We start from the raw sequence: 22454 nt of genomic DNA, 5'->3' as shown, positions 1-22454 counted from the left end.
CGCAGGCACACCTTTCTTTGAGAAGTATTGCCAACTGGGCATCTGGTACTGGGGCACTGCGACGGACATAAGGTCTCGAAAATCCTCTGTGTCCACCAGGAGGAAAGGCAGCATTTCTGTAGCCAAGAGCTTGCAGATGGTGAAATTCAACCTCTTAGCTTTCTCATGGCTAGGAGGAAATGGTCTTTTACTTGTCCACATCTGAGGGACCGAGGGCTGGCTATTGTGCTTAGACGGGGTTGATAAGGGTGTCCCCGGCAAACTGCCGGTCTGTGAGGAAGATGCAGGCGGACATGTTAGGTTGCCTTCATCCAAAGGTGGTGCTATCGATGTCGGACAGCGCTCAACACCAGCTGGTGTTACCACCTCCAAAGAAAATGATGACCTGCCATTCACGCTGGCTGTTGTGGGTAAAGAGGTGGCAGGTCTTCATCCCAAAACAGGTGTGACTGCTGCCCCCCAGTCACAGAGGATGAAGAGGCCGCGGATGCACAAGATATGGCAGACGGTGGTTGGCCCGGCCGGCTAGGCCGCATTGTAACACAGTGAGCCTCCCACTGCAACTTATGATTCATGTCCATGTGCCGATTCATGCATGAAGTACTCAAACTATGTATTTTTTGGCCTCTACTTAGCTTTTGCTGACAAATGTTACAGATAACACGAGTTGGGTCATCTTTATCGATCTGAAAAAATGCCCAGGCTATGCAAGGCTTAGCACCCATGCGACCTGAAGAGCCACCACGACTTGTGGTGAGAGGCAGAGTTGTGTTTGAGGATGCAGTTGTTGACCTGCTTCCAGTACTACGTCTCTGTCCAGGAAGGCGCAACCTGACCTCGTCGTCACTAGCATTCTCCTCCACCTCCTCTGCTGGACTCATCTCTTGGCTGACTGTGGGTTGACAGTAAGTGGGATCTCCAACCTCATCATCATCACCCTGTGCGTTATCACACCCGTCGTCCTCAGAGCCAACCTGTTCCTGCCCTGACAAAAAACTAAAGTTGTCGCTTCAATCAGGTATTTGAGTCTCATCATCATCTTCCTCATTGTCTCCACCAAAAGGAGTTACAGTTTGGGAATGAGGGTCTACATTATGGTCAGAAACTTCTGCGTCTGGTCCTGGATCCGACTCATAAAGATTCTGGGCATCAGTGCAGATCATTTCCTCGTCTGGATTCACAGAAGCACTGGAGCCGACCTCTGATTCCCAGGCTATAGTATGAGTAAACAGCTCTGCAGACTCAACCATCTGTTCTACCTCATACTCAGACGGGCAGCTGGAGACTTGGGAGCTGTGAGGAAGCAAGTGCGATTGGGGTGACACCTTTGAGGACTGGAGTATTTGTGATGTTGAAGTTGATGTGGAGGAGAGCCCACTTAAAGGAGCACTTGATATCCATTGAAGCACCTGCTGTTTTTGTGCCTCATCTGGAATTTGTAGAGATTGACGTGGCCGTAAGAAAGGGATCTTATCACATTGTCCGCTAAAAGAAGTAGACATTTTAGTTTGGCTGGAAGATGGTCTTTCTTCTACAGATGTTACTGTTGCTTTAACACCTACCACACGGACACAACCTTTTTTCCCCTTCCCAACATGCCTATTCCCCTTTCCACCAGCAGCAGGCCTTTTTCCACTCATTTTGGTGGTCAACTAATTCACAACTCTGGAGTTGTTTGCACAAAAAAACAATGGATGGGAACCGAGCAGAGCTGAGTGGCCAAACTGTGGTATTAGGCCAAAACTATTGGCTGGGTTAGATGCAGAAAAAAATTATATTCAATTTGCAACCTGATGGAGGTCAGTATAGATGGACTAATAGACCAAGTCCCACACACTGCTAGAAGCACAAATATTTTTTCAGAGCTAGATGCAGAAAAAAATTATATTCAATTTGCAACCTGATGGAGGTCAGTATAGATGGACTAATAGACCAAGTCCCACACACTCCTAGAAGCCCAAATATTTTTTCAGAGCTAGATGCAGAAAAAATATATATTCAATTTGCAACCTGATGGAGGTCAGTATAGATGGACTAATAGAACAAGTCCCACACACTGCTAGAATCCCAAATATTTTTTCAGAGCTAGATGCAGAAAAAAATTATATTCAATTTGCAACCTGATGGAGGTCAGTATAGATGGACTAATAGAATGATGCTATGCCCAAAAGGTTTTACTTCACTAGGTGCAGTAAAAAAATTGGTATTCTATACACAGGTGGTGTAGCTTGCAACACAGATAGACTACTCCACTGACTAACACATTCTGCAATAGGCAAAAAAGGATTAGCTTTGCTAGATTTAGCCAAATGCTGTGAAAAAAACTTGCACAGCACTGGCACAGACCTGCCTGGCAAAAACTGATAGGAACTGATGTAACTTAGTCCTGAAAAGGACTGCAATTACAATTAATCTTTACTCCCAACGTATCTATTCAAGAGCACAGACCTGCCTGATAAAAGTCGTAGGAAATGCTGTAACCTAGTCCTTAAAAGGACTGCAATCACAACTATTCCCTACTCCCAAGCTATCTGTAGATTTGTGCGAAAATTGGCTTGAAATTAACAAGGTATAGCGCACACAGCAACAGCGGTGCCGTCTAACACGCAGCTGCAGCAGTGAGAAAATGGTGGCGACGGGGAAAATGGCTGGGTCTTATAGGGCAAGGACATGTGACATACACTGCCAATGACACATGCCCTTGCTTGTGTGAAAAAAAGCACTTCGCTCCGTGTGTGCGCTGCTGATAGGCTGACAGATTGCACCTCCCCACTGTAAATGCGGGAAAGAGAAAAAAAAATGGAGATCTTCATTATTCCTGCAGAGATCCATCCCCTGCCCCTCCCCCCGTCCCGCTGTACACTCAAACTGCGTATTAACATTAATTTTCAGCATTACTGAGAAAAAATCCAGTTATGATTTTGGGGCACGAACAGTTATCGAACATAACCTCGAACAGCCGAATTTTTTTCAAATCGTTCGTGTTCGCTGAATGGCTCGAACACCGACCAAAACAGCTCGAATCTGAGATTGGCGAACAGTTCGAGTCAAGCACCGCTCATCTCTATTCTTCACAGACACATAATACACAGATGAAAATGAATAGACTATTAAAACATGAACAAATGCAATAGTCATAAATCAAGGTAGGGGAGATAAAAGCTCAGAAATCAAAGAGCTAGACTTTCTTGCAAGGACGTTAACAGTGGAGATATTTTTAAAAGCATTTTATCTACAGATCCAAAGACCACCTTTCCCTACGACATGATACATAACCTTGAAATAGGAGACAACAGTACTGAATTGTCAGGACTGTCACTGACTTTCAGAATGGCAAAAATTGAGCATGTCTTAAGCAAAAAGAGCTGGTGTTTAATTAAAACTCTTCAAAAAAGTGGATAAATAGTTGGTATCTGTAGTGTTTAGGGATATAACACTTTCATGAAAGAGTTAAAGAACTCTAAAACTAGTCAATATGAGAACTATGGGAAATTGTTAAGACATGGGGAAGAACTACTGGGGAATTTATAAATAGGATATAAATAACATGAAGAAGCAGAAATGTCTGTGTTCTGGGGTGGATAATTTCAGTTCAGGACTAGTGTTGAGCGAGCACTAGAATGCTCGGGTGCTCGAAGCTCAGGCCGAGCTCACCGTGATACTCGGGTGCTCGACCCGAGCAACGAGCCCAATGTTAGTCTATGGAAGACCCGAGCATTTTTGCGGCGGCACCCCCGGCAGTCTGTAGAAAGCCTAAAAAGTGCCCAAAACGATAGTGACAGTGCTTAAATGACATGGGGACAGCATGGGGATCGCCCCAGGAAGAATTTCTGACCCCCTGGTCACTACTGTCAACAACGTGGTCAGAGGTATTAAGCCACTTATACGGGCTCACAATAAAACATTCAAAAACTAAACTGAAACTGGTTTCCTGTCAAATATGTTAAGGAACATCCTTTCCAAGGTAAAGACTTGTGTATAAGGTAAAATAAATAACCAAAAACAAAAATACTCCTCCACACCTTGGGCTATGTTCACAAGTAGCATTTTTTATGCGTTTTTGCACTTTTGTATTGCTTTCAACCGTGACAAATGCATTCACCGGGAAATGTCATTTTAACATTTTACAACCTTATCTGGCCATGTGCTGTGTGACACATACATACAGTGCTGAAAAGACATGGGAACATCATGGGGAAGACCCCTGGAAGCATCTCTGACACCCAGGTCACTGCCTAAAAGTGTGCCCATCAGAAGTGATCCTTGCCGCATCAGAAAATGCAGACTTGCAACTATCACCATGCAAGTCCTTGTCCCAGGGCAGTGTTCAATTGTACCTCCCCCATTCCTTGCAATTCAAGCGCAAATATGCAGCCAACCACCCACCCATCCGCAGGCTGCAATACTATACTGCTAGCTTGCACTTGAAATGGGGCCTTTTAGTTTTGAGGAGGCCGAAGCTTGCCACTACCTCACGGCTGCTTCGGCAGCGAGGTCTCCATACTCAGTCCTCAGCCGCCACAATTGGTCCCGGTAACCTTCCCCACACTTTTCTTAGCCTGGCCTGCTTTACTGGAATTCCACCAAGTTGGCACATCGCATATCAACCTGTTAAAAAGACATGGAGAAAGACCTTTGTATCGATGCCATGAGGGGTGCGAACGGCAGAAGTGAGCACACAGCTTCCACACTTTCTAAAACAGCTCATTAAGGCCGGGATAGTGGTGGAGAAATTGCTGTACCACCAGGTTGAGGACGTGAACCATGCAAGGCATGTGTGTGAGCTCATCTCAGCATAGGGCCCCAACAGGTTCGCACCGTTATCGCACACGGCCTTCCCTGGCTCCAGGTTCAGCGGAGACAGCAATTGCCCAAACTGAGCCTGGAGAGCTGTCCACAACTCTTCAGCTGTATGACTGCGATCTCTAAGGCATATTAATTTGAAGACTGCCTGATTGCAGTGAGCCCTGGCTGCGCAGTATGGAGATGTGTGGACTCACTCTGCACTGTTGGAATGCGTGTCTCGTTAAGGCAGAGGTTGAGTGCGCAGGTGGAGGCCCTGGTGGAGGTGGAGGTGGAGGAGGCAGAAGTAGTGGAGTAAGTGGGAAATACAGAGGTTTGTTATACAAGCCTTGGGGATTCCAAGATTTGCGGAGCAGCCCCTTCTTTGTCTGTCCCCGCAGCCACTAGATTCACAGATTGCCCAGTTAGCGAGTTGTAACGCTCTTGGCCATGCTTACTTGTCCAGATGTCTGTGGTGAAATGCACCCTGGAAGACATAGATTTAGTCAAGGAACGGGTGATGTCTGCCAAATGCTGGTGTAGCGCAGGCACAGCTTTCTTAGAGAAGTAATGGCAACTGGGCAACTTGTACTGGTGGACTGCGATGGGCTTCAACTTTCGGAGACCGTCTGTATCTACCAGGCGGAAAGGCAGCATTTCCATGGCCAACAGATTGGAGATGGTGGAATTCAACCTTTTAGCTTTGTCATGTGTAGGATGAAACAATCTTTTACGTGACAACAACTGCGGAACAGAGGACTGGCTGCAGTGCTGAGAGAAGGCAGAGTACGGTGAACCGAACAAACTGGTGGTGCATGAGTGAGGTGCAGGCATAGAGGTTACAGTGGATTGAGAAACATATGGTGTGCTCGGTGAAACAAAAACAGCACGCATATCCGCTTCAGTTACAGATGACGGGCTCTCACTCAGCCTGACTGGAGCGGGTAAAGAACCGGAGGTTCTGCGGTGGGAGACCTGCGTGACAATACTTGGCAGGTAACAGTGGAGAAGGAAGAAGCAGAGGATGCAGTTGATGGGGCAGCTGATTGTTGTTGAGGTCCACATTTCAGCGCAGTGAGATTCCCAGCTTAACCCATTTTATTTGCGCATATGAACGTTCATGCATGTAGTAGTCAAATTATTGCAGCTCCTCATATGAGCTACTCGGCTGCGTGACAAGGGGTTCTCACCAAGTAGGATCCTCAACCTCGTCATCATCCAATGTGTTATCCCATTCCTCACCGTCACAGTGACCCTTCTCCTCTTGCTTCCCCTACAGCACAATACAGTCCGTATGAGCCTGAGTTATTTGAGTCTCATCAGGATCACCTCCCTCCCTGGTGGTTAAAAATTTTAAAAATAAAGCTGCACTAGTCAACTGGATGAAGAGCTCAAATATATCACTTGTGCAAGTCATTGGACGAAGGATATATGGTGCCCCCCTCCAGGATGGGTTGGAGAAGCTTCTTCAAATGGGTCAGAGATTTTGATTGGCAATATTCCCTGGATTATATAGGAAGAGAAGACTTCTTGATACTGTACTACTCTGTCCAGTGCAGAATGTGCATCATATTTCCAAAAATTACTCCTGGGGTCTGTGTCAGAGGTGCAGGGAGATTCCATGACAAGGGCCTCCCTTGACAAACATTATCTATGATGGTGTACTGTAGTAGTTGTGGCCCTCAATTCAAGTTTTCAGAGGGCCATCAGTGGGTCATCAACAGTCAGTGTAAATTTCTACACAGGAGAACCATGAAGAAATACAGCAAGATAAGACTTTGCCAGCAATGAATAAACTTGTAAGCCCTCAGAATCCTCCTGGATGGAGAAAGAAGAATGTTGTGAAGAAAAAACGGAGAGTGGTGGTCATGGGGGATTCCCTGTTAAGAGGAACAGAGGCCGCTATCTGCAGACCAGACATAACCTCAAGAGAAATGTGCTGTCTTCCAGGAGCAAAAATTAAAGATGTGTCTGACAGGATATCAAGACTCTTCAGACCTACAGATCACTACCCATTCCTGCTAATACATGTGGGGACAAATGACACCGCAAGAAAGGACCTGGAAACCATCTGCAGTGACTTTGAAGACTTAGGCAAGAAAGTGAAAGAATTGGGAGCGCAGGTGGTCTTCTCATCCATCCTCCCAGTGGATGGCCATGGAACAATGAGGTGGAATAAGATTCTACAGGTGAACAACTGGCTACGTCGATGGTGCCGTCAACAAGGATTTGGATTTCTGGATCACGGAATGAATTACCTATACGATGGACTACTTGCTAGAGATGGGGTGCACCTTACGAAGACTGGAAAACATGTATTTGGAAGTCGCCTTGCTACACTCATCAGAAGAGCTTTAAACTAGAACAATGTGGGAAGGGAAGCAAAAGGCCAGAAAAAGCCATACAGCTGACAAATACTATTGAGATCTCTGCTACTGGAAGTGGAAAAGAAGAACAAAGACAAAAAAATCGAAATAATAAAAATATGGGAGGAAGAGAAACCAATCACAAACTAAAATGTTTTTATACAAATGCACAAAGCATGGGCAACAAACAAGGAGAATTGGAACTACTAATGCAGGAAAAGGAATATGATGTCATTGGAATCACTGAAACTTGGTGGGACGATACACATGATTGGAATAAAAGGCTAAAAGGATACAACTTATTTGCAAGAAACAGACTTGATAAACGAGGAGGAGGTGTTGCATTGTATGTTAGAAAAGCGTATATCTGCACAGAGATTGAAGCTTCAGAGACTGGGAGTTCTGTGGAAACTGTTTGGGTAAGAATACAAGGAGAGAACAACGGAAAGGACACCATTGTAGGCATTTACTACAGGCCACCTGGGCAAGCTGAAGATATGGATGAACTCTTTATGTATCAAATGACCAAGTTCTCCAAAAAATATGACGTAGTGGTCATGGGAGATTTCAACTATCCAGACATTTGTTGGGAATCTCTCTCAAGTAAAACTAACAGGTCAAGCAAATTCTTATCCTCTCTTGCTGACAACTTTATCTTCCAAAAGGTAGGGGAGAAAACAAGGGGATCTGCTACTTTGGATCTAATTCTTATAAACAGGGAGGAAATGGTTGAGGAGGTAAAGGTGGCTGGGACCCTAGGAGGCAGCGATCATGCTATTATAGAATTTTGGATAACTAGAGGAGGAAGACATGTGAAGACTCAAACTTCAAGGTTAGATTTTAGAAAGGCAGATTTTAAGAGACTCAGAAAGAGAATAGGAGGGATCCAATGGCTGGATGTCCTTAAGGACAAAAATGTCCAGGAAGGATGGGAAATTTTTAAAAATGAGATTCTCAAAGCACAATCGTTAACAATCCCGAAAAGTAGGAAAAATGGGAAGCATTTAAGGAAACCAGGATGGATGAACACAGAACTTAAACACATGCTAAAAAGAAAGAAAGAAATGTTTATTAAATGGAAAGAGGGAGGCATATCTAAAGAAGATTATAATGCAGTCTGCAGATCCTGTAGGTCACGTATCAGGTTAGCTAAAGCTGACAATGAATTAAGGCTTGCAAGAGATGTCAAAAGCAATAAAAAAGGATTTTGGGGGTATGTCAAAAGTAAAAGAAAAGTCAAAGATGCTATAGGATTTTTACAGGATGAAAATGGAGAAATGGTAAGAGAGGATGTTGAGAAGGCCGAACTTTTTAATTCCTATTTTGCATCTGTTTTCTCTCAGAAAGAAAATGTAACATCAACTGATCTTCACTGTCCTTTTAAAGGAATAGAGGAATCCAAGTTATCAGTAAACAGAGAGATTGTGAGGGAATATTTAGCTAACATAAATGAGTTCAAGTCTCCAGGTCCAGATGAATTACACCCCAGAGTACTGAAGGAGATTGTAGAAGAAATTTTAGAACCACTCTCCATAATCTTTGAAAATTCTTGGAGAACAGGAGAAGTCCCAGAAGACTGGAGAAGAGCAAATGTTGTTCCTATCTTCAAAAAGGGGAAGAAGGTGGACCCAGGGAACTCTAGGCCGGTGAGTCTGACTTCTATATCAGGAAAGATCTTTGAACAAATTATTAAACAACATGTATGTAAGTACATGGATAAGAATGAAGTGATTAACCAGAGTCAGCATGGGTTTGTAACTAACAAGTCATGTCAGACTAACTTAATTTCCTTCTATGACAGAATCACTGACTGGGTGGATCAGGGAAATGCTGTAGATATAGTATATCTTGACTTCAGCAAAGCATTTGACAAAGTATCTCACATCATCCTTATTGAAAAAATGACCAAGTATGCAATGGACCAGGCAACTGTTAGGTGGATTCATAACTGGCTTAGTGATCGGACTCAAAGGGTGGTTGTAAATGGCTTCACATCCAGCTGGATGAATGTCTCAAGTGGGGTACCACAGGGCTCCGTCCTGGGACCTGTATTGTTCAACATCTTTATCAATGATTTAGATGAAGGAATTGAGGGTAAACTGATTAAATTTGCTGATGACACAAAGCTAGGAGGGATAGCTAATACTAGAGAAGAGAGAGAGAGGATTCAAAAAGACCTAAATAAACTGGAGCAGTGGGCAGCAACCAACAGAATGGTTTTTAACAGGGAAAAATGCAAAGTAATACATCTGGGCAATAAAAATGAAAAAAGCATATACAGAATGGGAGGAATAGAGCTAAGCAACAGTACATGTGAAAAAGACTTAGGTATACTAATAGATCATAGACTGAACATGAGTCAACAGTGTGATGCAGCAGCAAAAAAGGCAAATACAATTCTGGGATGTATTAACAGAAGCATACAGTCTAGATCACGTGAAGTCATTATCGGTCTTTACTCCTCTTTGGTCAGACCTCATCTGGAATACTGTGTACAGTTTTGGGCACCACATTTTAAAAAAGACATAGACAAACTGGAGCAAGTTCAGAGAAGAGCGACCAGAATGGTGACTGGTCTGCAAACCATGTCCTATGAGGAACGGTTGCAGGATTTGGGAATGTTTAGCTTGCAAAAAAGAAGACTGAGAGGAGACTTAATAGCTGTCTACAAATATGTCAAGGGCTGTCACATTGTAGAAGGATCATCTTTATTCTCATTTGCACAAGGAAAGACTAGTAGCAATGGGATGAAACTAAATGGGAGGAGACACAGATTAGATATTAGAAAAAACTTTTTGACAGTTAGGGTGATTAATGAGTGGAACAGGCTGCCACGAGAGGTGGTGAGTTCCCCTTCAATGGACGTCTTCAAACAGAGGCTGGACAGACATCTGTCTGAGATGATCTAGTGAATCCTGCTTTGAGCAGGGGGTTGGACCAGATGACCCAGGAGGTCCCTTCCAACTCTACCATTCTATGATTCTATGATTCTATGATTCTATTGAATATGTGTGACACCCCAGGGGTCTGGTTGCCACAGTGATAGAGATATTATGTCTGAGAGCAGGTGGGAGGTCCTTTGTCAGGGATCCTGTGCATGCCACACCTCCTGCCCAGTCTTGGGAGGGGAAGAACTTCCCCTGTATAAACCCGGGGCTGAGGCAGGGTGAGTCAGACAAGGAGAGTGGAGAAGAGAAGCAGCATAGGAAACAGCAGAGTTACAAGGAGTCAGGGGCTGGCAGCTACAGAGCTCGCCCTGACTAAGAAGATTCTTTACCGGACCCGGAGTCCGAGGCTGTGGGGACTAACTCCTACCCAGCAGCAGAATCCGTCGGGCAGGGGATTTCAGGTCCTCTGGCCCAGAAGCCCGAAGGCACGGTCACACGCGTGGGACCAGCACCGCCATCGTGGAGCGGAAGCCATTAGAAGGCCCCGAGTCACCGGCCATACGGGTGAGCACCACACGGTACACTCAGGGACGTGGGCTACTTACATCAGCTTCTAGCAAGGTAGCCAGAAGAGTACAGTCAGTTTGGGAGGCCTACAACTACGCCTGGCCAGGGGAGATCCCATCTGCTCAAAGACTGACCAGGCCCCGTTTGCTAGCAAGTACTCCGGGAGGGTCTGTCGTTGTTACCAGTAAAGACCCTGAACTACACCGTACCGTCTCTGAGTGGTTCCTGCTACCCCCATCATCCACGTCGGCTGCCCTGAGGCCATACCTCTCCCGTTGGGGGTTATACTATCACGCTGCACCATCCTACCACCGGCCTCAGCGGTCTGCCCTGCAGCAGCAGCTTCCTGGCTGCACTCAACGGGTGGCGTAGTCATCAACTATTTACTACTAATAGACTGCCGTCTAGTTTGACTCCCTGGGCACGGACCGGGTCACCGCCACGAGATTACAACCCTCCACGGATCCGGCTCCGGGTAAGCTCCCGCGTGCGCACCGCAGCGCGACACAGGCCCAGGGGCGCGTCAACTTTGGCGTAGTCGGCAGGATTTCGTGCCCGCAACCACCGGGTACTGCGTGCCTGAAAAGCAAAGACTGTTCAAACTTACCAGTGGTGAAGATTCCCGCTATCCGTGGAGGTTTCCCGCCATCCGGCGCCATCTTCTACCTTCTTCCCGCTATCGGTGAAGTTTCCCGCCATCCGGCGCCATCTTCGGCCTTCTTCCCGCCATCCGTGGAGTTTTCCCGCCGTTGGACGCCATCTTGGGGACGCCGCGCGGGAAGAAGAGGGGCGTGGACTCCGAAAGCGCGCGAGAACTGAAACCCCGCCTCACGTCCGGACGTTGCGTAAGGTCCTGGAAGGAGCCCAGCAGACGCCGACGTCACAGGAGCGCGACGGAAGGTCCTCAACCCTGACGATCCACTGCGGAGCCGCGGCCTACGGAAGAGGATCATCGCAAGGTAGGCCACGGTCCACTAGGGGGGAGGAAGATGTCGGATACGGAGGAGAGCTTCACTGCCCCAACCCCCGCCAGCGCTACCGCTGCTGCAGTTATGCCCTTCACCATGCCCTATATCCCGGGAGCAGCTTGGCTACCCCAGTACTCAGGGGAGTCACATACCCTGCATGACTTTAGAGAAAAGCTGGATAGCCTCTTCCAGGTGTACCCCCTCACAGAAGAGCAAAAAGTGAGCATCCTGGTGGCCCAACTAACCGGGGCAGCCAAAAGGGAAGTAAAATCCTGGCCACCTGGGAGGAAGACTGTCGCAGGGATACTAACCCGGCTGAAGGACACCTTTGATACCCGCACCTCAGCCGAGATTAAGCTTAGATTCTACGGGTGCAAGCAGCGAGCGCATGAGAGTATAAGGGACTATGCACTAAACCTACAAGAGGCCCTGAGGGCCATAAAGCAGACCGACCCTGATGGGGTGGGAAACGAGGACAGGCTGTTGACTGAACAATTTATAGAGGGTTTATATTGCAATGCCCACCGAACCCAGTTGCGGGCAATGGCCTTACAGGATCCCCATCTGGACTTTGCACAGTTCAAGGACAGAGCCATCCGGGTGCTCCGAGAACCGGCACCAGGTGGCGTTGTGACCCACAGACGCCCCACTACCACTTACTACCAGGAGGCGGCGCCCTTGTCAGCAGGGCCTGTGGGAGCTGATGCGCAGGCTTTGGACAATGACCCGGCTCCAGACCTACACCATCAGGTCCAAGAGCTAGCTAAGAGCGTTGCTGCGCTAACCCGAACTGTGCAGTCTTTACAGGTTTCCACCCCAGGGAAGATCCAGCTGGCATCCGGACCGGAGGACATCCCGTGGCGTCGACCAAGGAGGACCCCACCGGCCAGAGGAAGACCCAGTGACCGATACAGCGAGGACGGACGACCCATCTGCCGCCGCTGCAATCAACCCGGACATATGGAAAGGTACTGTTCTTTAAACGGGCACAACCTGGGGTAGAGGGCCAACCCCCAGGAAAAAGATCACCAGGCCCATCGAACTGGCGCGACAGATATGTGGGAGGACGTCCAGTCTTGCCTGTGGTACTGGATGGCATTCCCATGAGTGCCCTACTGGATACCGGGTCACAGGTCACCACCATCCCGTACGTGCTCTTCAAGCAGTACTGGAATGACTCGGATATTACCCACTACCCTGACGACGACTTGAGTATCATCGCCAACAATGGCCAGCCCGTGCCACAGATCGGATTTAAGGAGGTGGCCCTCAAAATCGGTAGAGTCGAACTGGCCGCACAGGGACTGATCATTGTAGATATTGATAAACATGAGAGTCACCCAAAAATAACTCTAGGAACTAACGTAATTGAAAATTGTCTTGCAGAGGTGATTTTCCTTTTACAGCAGGTTGCCAAGAACGCCAGCTCCGGCGAGCAGCGGGTGCTCCAGAAAGAGATCCGGGCACTGATGCAACGGCAACAAGTGGAACTCTCCGGCGGTGAGATTGGTAGCGTAAGAATGTGTGACCCTTTTCCTATTGCCATGCCCCCAAAAAGTGAAATGATGATTTGGTGCCGGGCAGCTATTGGTCTGAGAGGAAGAGATTACCAGGCAATGGTAGAACCAGTTTACTCAGACAGTAGGCCCACCATTTTGACAGCACGGGGGGTGGTCAATGTACGCCATGGGAGGGTGCCCATTCGCATAATAAATATCGGGGAGAGGGAAGTGTACCTGCCCCGGTATGCCACGCTAGCCAAATTATATACCACTAATCAAAATTCTATACAATCTGTGGAACCCTTGCCTCCATCTCACCCGGAGGAAGGTAACGGCTCTAAGAAAGACATGGAGGACTGGTGTCAGCAACTACATTTGGGTACTGATTCCACTCCCTCACATCAGAAACAAGGAGTCTATCGGGTGGTTCAAGAGTATGAGAGAGTGTTTAGTAAACACCCGTTAGACTTCGGGCGAGTCAAGGGGGTAGAACACCGCATCCTCACGGGAGATCATCCTCCCATAAAAGAGAGGTATCGACCCGTACCCCCTGCACATTACCAACACGCCAAGGGGATGCTTAGAGACATGAAGGAGGCTGGGGTAATCCGGGATAGCTGTAGCCCCTGGGCAGCCCCACTAGTTTTAGTCAAAAAGAAAGACAACACCATGAGGATGTGTGTAGATTACCGGAAAATCAACCGTATCACACACAAGGATGCGTACCCCTTACCAAGGATAGAGGAGTCATTGGCTGCTTTAAGATCTGCTAACTTCTTCTCTACCTTGGATCTCACTAGCGGGTACTGGCAGGTTCCTGTAGCAGAGGCGGACCGGGAGAAGACCGCATTCACCACCCCGATGGGACTTAGCGAGTTCACCTGCATGCCGTTCGGACTCTGCAACGCCCCAGGAACCTTCCAACGATTAATGGAGTGCTGTCTGGGCCACAGAAACTTCGAGACGGTCCTGTTGTACCTGGACGATGTCATCGTATACTCCAAAACTTATGAGGACCACCTGAAACACCTGGCGGAGGTGTTCGAAGCTCTGGCGAGTTACGGCCTAAAGGTGAAACCCTCCAAGTGTCACCTCCTGAAACCAAAGGTGCAATACCTGGGACACGTGGTGAGCGCTGACGGAGTGGCTCCCGACCCCGATAAGATCACCGCAATTAAGGGATGGCCAAGCCCCTCCAGCGTAAAAGAAGTGCGGCAGTTCCTAGGGTTGGTAGGCTACTACCGAAGGTTTATTCCCGGTTTCACCAAAAAGGCAGCGCCTATGCAGGACCTCCTGATAGGCCAGTCCCGGAAGGCCAAGAACCAGAAGCCGCCCTTCAAATGGGAAGAGCCAGAAGAAGAGTCCTTCCGCCAGCTGAAGATGGCCCTCACGGGGGATGAAATCTTGGCGTACCCAGACTATAGCCAGCCCTTCATCCTCTACACCGACGCCAGTAACATCGGGCTAGGAGCCGTACTATCCCAGATTCAGCAGGGGAGAGAACGAGTGATCTCCTATGCCAGCCGAAAACTGCGACCCACCGAAAGGAACCCCGAGAATTACAGCTCATTTAAGCTAGAGTTCCTGGCCGTGGTATGGGCAGTCACCGAGCGCTTTAGGCATTACCTCGCTTCTTCCCGGTTCACCGTATACACGGATAACAACCCGTTGATACACCTGGACACGGCAAGACTCGGTGCCCTGGAGCAGAGGTGGATGGCCCGTCTGTCCAACTACGAGTTCACAATCAAATACCGGGCAGGACGCTCCAATACTAACGCGGATGCCCTGTCCAGGATGCCCAACCTGCCGGACGAAGGAGAAGATCCGGAGGGACTGGAAGAAGTTGAACTCCCTGCGTTCCACCGTCATGGGACTATCCAGTATTCCCACCGGGTAAGGGGTAAGCAGGCTGCTACGTTGAACCCCTTACCCCACTACAACTGGGCGGAAACGCAAGACAGCGACCCTGCCGTCCGACTAGTGAAGGAAATGCTGACTCGGCCGGAGGCTCGCCTTGAACCAGACGCTCCGGAGGAAGCCAAACAACTATGGGCGGAGAAGAGTCGACTATTCCTTTACAAGGGGAAGTTGTGCCGCAGAATGGTCAACTCCCGGACGCATGAACTACTCTGGCAAGTAGTGGTGCCACGAAGAGACGCAGCCATGGTGATGGAGGCATACCACGACGGAGCTGGACACTTCGGGTGGAAAAAGCTGGAGTTCCTGCTGCGCGAGCGGTTCCACTGGGTAGGCATGAGGGGAACCATCGAGAAGTGGTGCAGAGATTGTGGCCCGTGCAACCTGAGAAGGAAGGACCGAGCCAGCCAGAAGACTTCCCTGCAGTCCATCGTCACCAGGCAACCGTTGGAACTGGTAGCCTTGGATCATGTAAAACTGACCCCAAGCAGAAGTGGCTACGTCTACGCGTTAACCATCGTGGATCATTACTCCCGGTTCTTGGTTGTCGTCCCCGTCAAGGACTTAACGGCTCAAACAGCAGCTAGAGCCTTCCAGCAGCACTTCTGCCGTCCACACGGGTACCCGGACCAAGTGCTGACGGACCAGGGACCTGCCTTTGAAGCGGAGGTCTTTCAGGAATTCTGCAATCTGTATGGCTGCCGGAAGATAAGGACGACACCCTACCATCCGCAGACTAATGGACTTTGTGAAAAAATGAACCAGGTGGTAATGGATCTTCTAAAAACGTTGCCCCTGGAAGAACGCAGTCTGTGGCCTGAAAAGTTGCCCGACCTGGTGGACCTATACAACCACATCCCGGTAGGTTCCACCAACTGTACCCCGGCTTACCTAATGAGGGCAAGACCTGGTAAGTTACCTGTTGACCTGGAAATGGGAGTCCTGACCCCCGAGGACACTTCACCAGAAACAGACTGGGACACAGAGAGGCAGCAGCAGTACCGGAGAGTACAGGAGAGCGTGGAGCGAAGTCTCTGTCAGGCTAGGGAAAGACAAGAGAAAACTTACAACCAGTATGCTCCCGCTGTTCCCCTGGTACCCGGAGAGCAGGTCTTGAAGAGGAAGAGACGGCTCCACAAGTTGGACGACCAGTGGGAGAAGGACCCGTACACCGTACTGCCCTCAAGCCACGAGAACCCGAAGGTCTGTACCATCAGTAAAGACGGAGGGGATACCACAGCCATTGTATCCCGGGACCACCTGAAGAAGTGTCCCGAACAACTGAGGAACCCTGAAGAGGAACAAGAAGACCATCGACCCGTGGAAGAAAGGGAAGATATGGTTAGTACCGTGCTCGGGGACTTCCCTCAGTCTTGGACTCAAGTCAATGGTGCAGTTGTGGTACCCGTACTCACCTTCCTCCAACCATCATCCCAAGAACCTACGGAGCAACGGGTAGAGCTGGAAGAACAGCCGGTCCAGGAGGCAGAAGACTCCACACAAGCAGAACAGGAGAATCAACCCTCTGCTTATAGTGAGCCTGCCGTACCCCTAGTGAGACAAAGAGCCGGTAGACAGCTGCCCAGTTTACCCTTGACAGTTCCTACACCCTGTAGTTCAGGGCCAGACAGTCAGCTCCGTAGGTCCACTCGGGCCACTAGAGGCCAGTTACCCGCACGCTGGAGAATTTGAAGTGTGTAAATTGTTTTATTTATGTTTTTCTGTGTCTTGTTGCTTGTATATAATTTTGTGTTTCTAGTTATTTTTAGGGAATCCTTGGTGGATTTACCGGGAATCCTTGTACATAGTTGGAGCGTAACCCAGGATGGACTAGAGACTGTTAAGGACTCGGGGTAGGACAGACCCCTACCTGGTTACGTCTCCCTGTGTTGGTGAAATGGACACCTTGCTTTCTTCAGAGACTGCACCCGGTTGCGGACACGCCGTAACCATCTTTATATGTTTTCTTATTGTATTATTAATGTTTTTGCCTTGTTATGTTTTTCTAAATGTGTTTAGTCCCGGAGTACTAAATTTCACTAGGGGGGAATGTGACACCCCAGGGGTCTGGTTGCCACAGTGATAGAGATATTATGTCTGAGAGCAGGTGGGAGGTCCTTTGGTCAGGGATCCTGTGCATGCCACACCTCCTGCCCAGTCTTGGGAGGGGAAGAACTTCCCCTGTATAAACCCGGGGCTGAGGCAGGGTGAGTCAGACAAGGAGAGTGGAGAAGAGAAGCAGCATAGGAAACAGCAGAGTTACAAGGAGTCAGGGGCTGGCAGCTACAGAGCTCGCCCTGACTAAGAAGATTCTTTACCGGACCCGGAGTCCGAGGCTGTGGGGACTAACTCCTACCCAGCAGCAGAATCCGTCGGGCAGGGGATTTCAGGTCCTCTGGCCCAGAAGCCCGAAGGCACGGTCACACGCGTGGGACCAGCACCGCCATCGTGGAGCGGAAGCCATTAGAAGGCCCCGAGTCACCGGCCATACGGGTGAGCACCACACGGTACACTCAGGGACGTGGGCTACTTACATCAGCTTCTAGCAAGGTAGCCAGAAGAGTACAGTCAGTTTGGGAGGCCTACAACTACGCCTGGCCAGGGGAGATCCCATCTGCTCAAAGACTGACCAGGCCCCGTTTGCTAGCAAGTACTCCGGGAGGGTCTGTCGTTGTTACCAGTAAAGACCCTGAACTACACCGTACCGTCTCTGAGTGGTTCCTGCTACCCCCATCATCCACGTCGGCTGCCCTGAGGCCATACCTCTCCCGTTGGGGGTTATACTATCACGCTGCACCATCCTACCACCGGCCTCAGCGGTCTGCCCTGCAGCAGCAGCTTCCTGGCTGCACTCAACGGGTGGCGTAGTCATCAACTATTTACTACTAATAGACTGCCGTCTAGTTTGACTCCCTGGGCACGGACCGGGTCACCGCCACGAGATTACAACCCTCCACGGATCCGGTTCCGGGTAAGCTCCCGCGTGCGCACCGCAGCGCGACACAGGCCCAGGGGCGCGTCATATGTATCCCCTATCTCAGTCACAATGTGGCAAAACCTGTGACAAGTGCCTCCAATGACAAATATTAGTTTGGTAGGACCACTGTACATTCCAGATTTGTCCACTGCACAATGTGCATAGGGTTTGTAAAATTTAGCCCTATGGGCTGAGTCATGGTTGACGAAGGAAGGAAATAGGTTTTTATGGGAAGGGGGTGACGTTAACAGCAGTAGCATGAATCTGCATTTAAGGTGAATTTAGGTTGGCTTGCTGTCATCTGGAGCGATTACAAACTGTGGAGATCCAGTCCCTGTTGAATTTAATCAGAGTAAGTCTGTCTGCATTTTCAGTGGAGAGGTGTGTGCGCCTATCAGTGATGATTGCCCCAGCGGAACTGAAAACACGCTCAGACACTACACTAGCAGTCCGGCAGGCCAGCACCTCCAAAGCATATACCTTACCTATACCAACATGCTGGGCACTCAAAGCTTCCTCTTTGAGATTATGCAGTGATTGTTTTAAGAGACACAGCAGCGGGATGGTTACGCTGATAATAGCCTGATCACCGCTCACGAGGTTGGTGCAGTACTCAAAGTTCTCAAGAACCAAACAAATGTCAGTGATCCACACCCACTCGACAATTGTTATGTATGGTGGTTGACTCTGTCTGACGGGCATGTTTAAGCTAGTATTCAGCTACTGCCCTCTGCTGTTCACTAATCCTCACCAACATATGATAGGTTGAGTTCCACAGCGCGGGCACGTCGCAAATGAGTCAGTACTTGGCAAATTCAAGTGCTTTTGCAGCGCTGTAAGAGCAGCAAAAGCGATAGAGGAATGGCAGAAATGGGCGCTAATATGGCGCACCTTCTCAAGTAGGCACGGCAAGTTATGGTAAGTATTCAGAAATTTCTGAACAGCTAGGTTCAGCAAGTGAGCCATGCATGGCACGTGTACCAGATTGCCAACCTTTAAAGCTGCCACCAGGTTTTGCTCATTATCACAGATGACCAGACCAGGTTGGAGGTGCAGCGGGGAGAGCCACTGATCGGTCTGTTGTTTTAAAGTTTGCCACAGCTCTGCTGCAGTGCGTGCTTTCTGACTTAAACAGACCAGCTTCAGCAGAACGTCTTGCCGCTATGCCGATGTGCTGCTGCACAGGTCCCAGCTTGGCAGTGATGGGGAGTGTAATTCAGCAGAGGATGAGGAGCAGGAGGAGGGGAGAGAGGAAGTGGAATATGAAGAGGCGGAAATTCTGATAGAATTTGGGCCCGCTATTCTTGGCGTGGGTAGGATGTGTGATGTTCCAGTTTGCGCCTTTGTCCCACTCTCCACCAGGTTCACCCAGTGTGCCGTGACAGAAATGTATTGTCCCTGTCCACAACAACTTGTCTAGGTGTCTGTTGTTAGGTGGACCCTCACGGTTATGGCGTTTGTAAGAGCACGGTTCAGATTGTTTAACACATGCTTGTGTCAGGCAGGGATGGCACACCGGGCAAAATAATGGCAGCTGGGAACACTGTATCGTGCGGCAGCCACAGCCAAGAGATCACGGAAAGACTGTGTTCCCACAAGCCTAAACGGCAACATCTCCACAACTAGCAATTAGGCAATGTGCAAGTTTAGTATTTGTGCCTGTGGGTGCGTGCCTGGGTATTTATGCTTTCTTTCCAAGCTCTCAGGCACAGACAATTGGACATTTCACTGGGACAGGGAAGTGGATGTGGTTGATGTTTGTTGTGTGTGAGCAACTGCAGCTTTTGGGCAGGAGGTATGAGCGCCTGCTTCCTGAACAGCAGACTCTGAAGGATATAGCCCAGGCGACATGGCATTGGTTTGACCCGCAGACGCAGATTTGGTACCCTGGTGTTCCGCCCACCTACTGGGGTGCTTGGCTGCCATGTGGTTTTGCATACTGGGGGTGCTCAGGTTGCCTTTGTTCTGGCCTCTGCTCAACTTGGTATGGCAGATGCTATAAACTACAATGTTTTTCACTGTAGGACTTTCAGAAAAAAAATTCCACACAGCAGCTGAACGCCCAATTGCCCTGACATGGCACACAGCGGGGGTGCTCTTGGGAGCAGTTGCCCCAGTTCTCACTCTAGGCAAACCACGACTCCTTGGTGCCTGTGTTGGTGCTACATATCCATCATCCTCTTTGTTGCTGTCATGGCTATGCATGCCAACGGTCCAGGTAGGATCAGTGGACTCATCATCGATCACCTCGTATTCTATCTCATCCTCCTTCCCAGTTGACATTGTAGCCTGACCTGATGGCAACTGTGTCTCATCATCATTAGCCCCCATCTCTGGAGACAGTAAATGACGTTCCTCCAAGTGGCTTTCTTCTGGCCTTAGGTCCTCAAATACTTGAACATGAACGAATGCCACCTCCTCTTGTCCCTCTGCAATGCCGCACGGTGATAGGCCAGAGCCAACCAAAGGGGTCATATGTCTCCTGTGACTGATAATGGCGGGAGGAAGGAGAACCAGCTGCAGGATTTGATGGACCAGCCTTCTGTGTTTCGACAGTAGACTGTGTGGTCGTGGAAGATTTGTTGCTGCTTAGTAAATGCATAGAGGCCTTGTCTGCTATCCAAGACAGAATCTGCTCTCGCTCTTCTGGATTCCACACACGTTTACCTTCCAGACCGGGAAATGTTTCCAGAAACATAGTGGATGCATCAAGCTTCTTCTGACCTGACACAGACTGAGTGCCTTCTCGTGTACCACTGACAACACCATGTCCACGTCCCTTAACAGGCTTTGTTGGCATTTTGGGGTTTGTTGACAGATTTTCAGATGTTGATGGCACAAGCCAAGCTAGCTGTCACAGCCAAAATAGTGGGTAAAATTGCCTGGTGCGTGCTTGGTAGCAGGCAGTAGGAAATGTTTGGACAACTGCTTTGCGTAGGGCACTAACCACCTTTTTAAGTGGACTAATGTGGACAGAAGGCAGGCTGTCACCCCCAAAACAGCGGGGAAAATGGGCTAGTGCGTGCTTTGTAGCAGGCAGTAGGAAATGTTTGGACTACTGCTTTGAGTTGGGCACTAACCACCTTTTTAAGTGGACTAATATGGACAGCAGAAGCCAGGCTCTGACCCATAAATCAGCGGGGAAAATAGACTGGTGCTTTTTAAAAAAAAGGCAGCACAAAATGCTAATACTCTGTGTGCTACAAAAATATTGCTTTGCCTCTGAAAAGAGCGGTTTTAAGATGGACACTGGCAGAACACTTTAACCTTTCCCTACCTAATGCACAATCTCTCCCTCCCTGTACTCTGACTTTGTTGTGTGTCTCCAGCATGTTTAGTGGCTTCAAAGAGGTGCCAAAACTGCTGGGTGGGACATCCGAATATAGCGAGGCGAGTACACAAATACTCGCAATATAATGAGTAATCCAAATATCGTACTATCTGTGCAAATAGCGAATAGTAATGAATATGTAGCACCCTGAGGGTCTGTGAACTATCCGGCTGAGGACTGGGAGCAGCCAACCCTTTTCTATCCGGCTGAGGACTGGGAGCAGCCAAATTTTGTAAATAGTTGCACTTCTTAAGGTGCCCCCTACTGGTTTTATACACACCTACCTCAAAAGATACCTAAAGGTGTTTGCTGCACTTAGGAAAATTGCACCTTGTTTGGTAACATGGACACATGGTCGCGGCAAGGACTGTGACCTGCTAAAGAGACTTCGTCGCAAGAATGCTGCTGAGAATAGTTTGTGTTTTCTACTGGAAGAAATATTTTATATACATCTATATGCCGAGAGTTATATATTTAAAATAAATATGTATATTAGAAAGTAAAGTTTAATAATGCTGAAAGTAACAGGAAAAGTTGTCTCCCATAAAGGGAAAAAGAAAATGATGAATGCTTTTATATGGTTGCATTTAAAATGTTTTTGATGTCTTTTGCTCTGTTCCAGCCCGTGGACGTGCTGTGATTTACCAGGGGGGAATGTAGTGCCCTGAGGGTTCGGTTGCTACAGAGGTATTGCATCTCACCCAGAGGTGTGATATCTCAATTCCAGGTAAGGATGGAGTGTGGCTCAGGACCCTAACACCCACATGCACTACACCACATTTCCGGGGAACAGGGCGACAATGCTCCCGGGTGTGAGTACAACTGTCCCTGTCCCTGGAAGGATTGGGGGAGGGAACACCTAGAAAGGGGGAATACTACCCCCTGCTGCGCACACAACATCAGCCTCAGCGGTCTGCCCGCAGCGGCGGTTCTTTGTGACCGCAATCCACGGGTGGCGTAGTCGGACATTTAAACCTTACAAAACCCAAATAAACAGATCCGCTACTGGTTTGACCACCCTGAGCCACGGGAACTGGTCGCCGCCACAGAGACTACAACCCCCAGCGTTACGCAGAGACCTGGCTCCGGGTATTCCTCTACACACACGGCCCAGGGGGTGCGTCAAATACACTCGCTCATCACTAGTGAACAG

The sequence above is a fragment of the Phyllobates terribilis genome, unplaced genomic scaffold (genome assembly GCF_046119375.1).
Source record: "Phyllobates terribilis strain yellow unplaced genomic scaffold, ASM4611937v1 Scaffold_3__8_contigs__length_932513732, whole genome shotgun sequence".
Taxonomy (NCBI): domain Eukaryota; kingdom Metazoa; phylum Chordata; class Amphibia; order Anura; family Dendrobatidae; genus Phyllobates; species Phyllobates terribilis.
The sequence above is the reverse complement of the archived record's forward strand: the minus strand, read 5'-3'. Positions refer to the sequence as shown.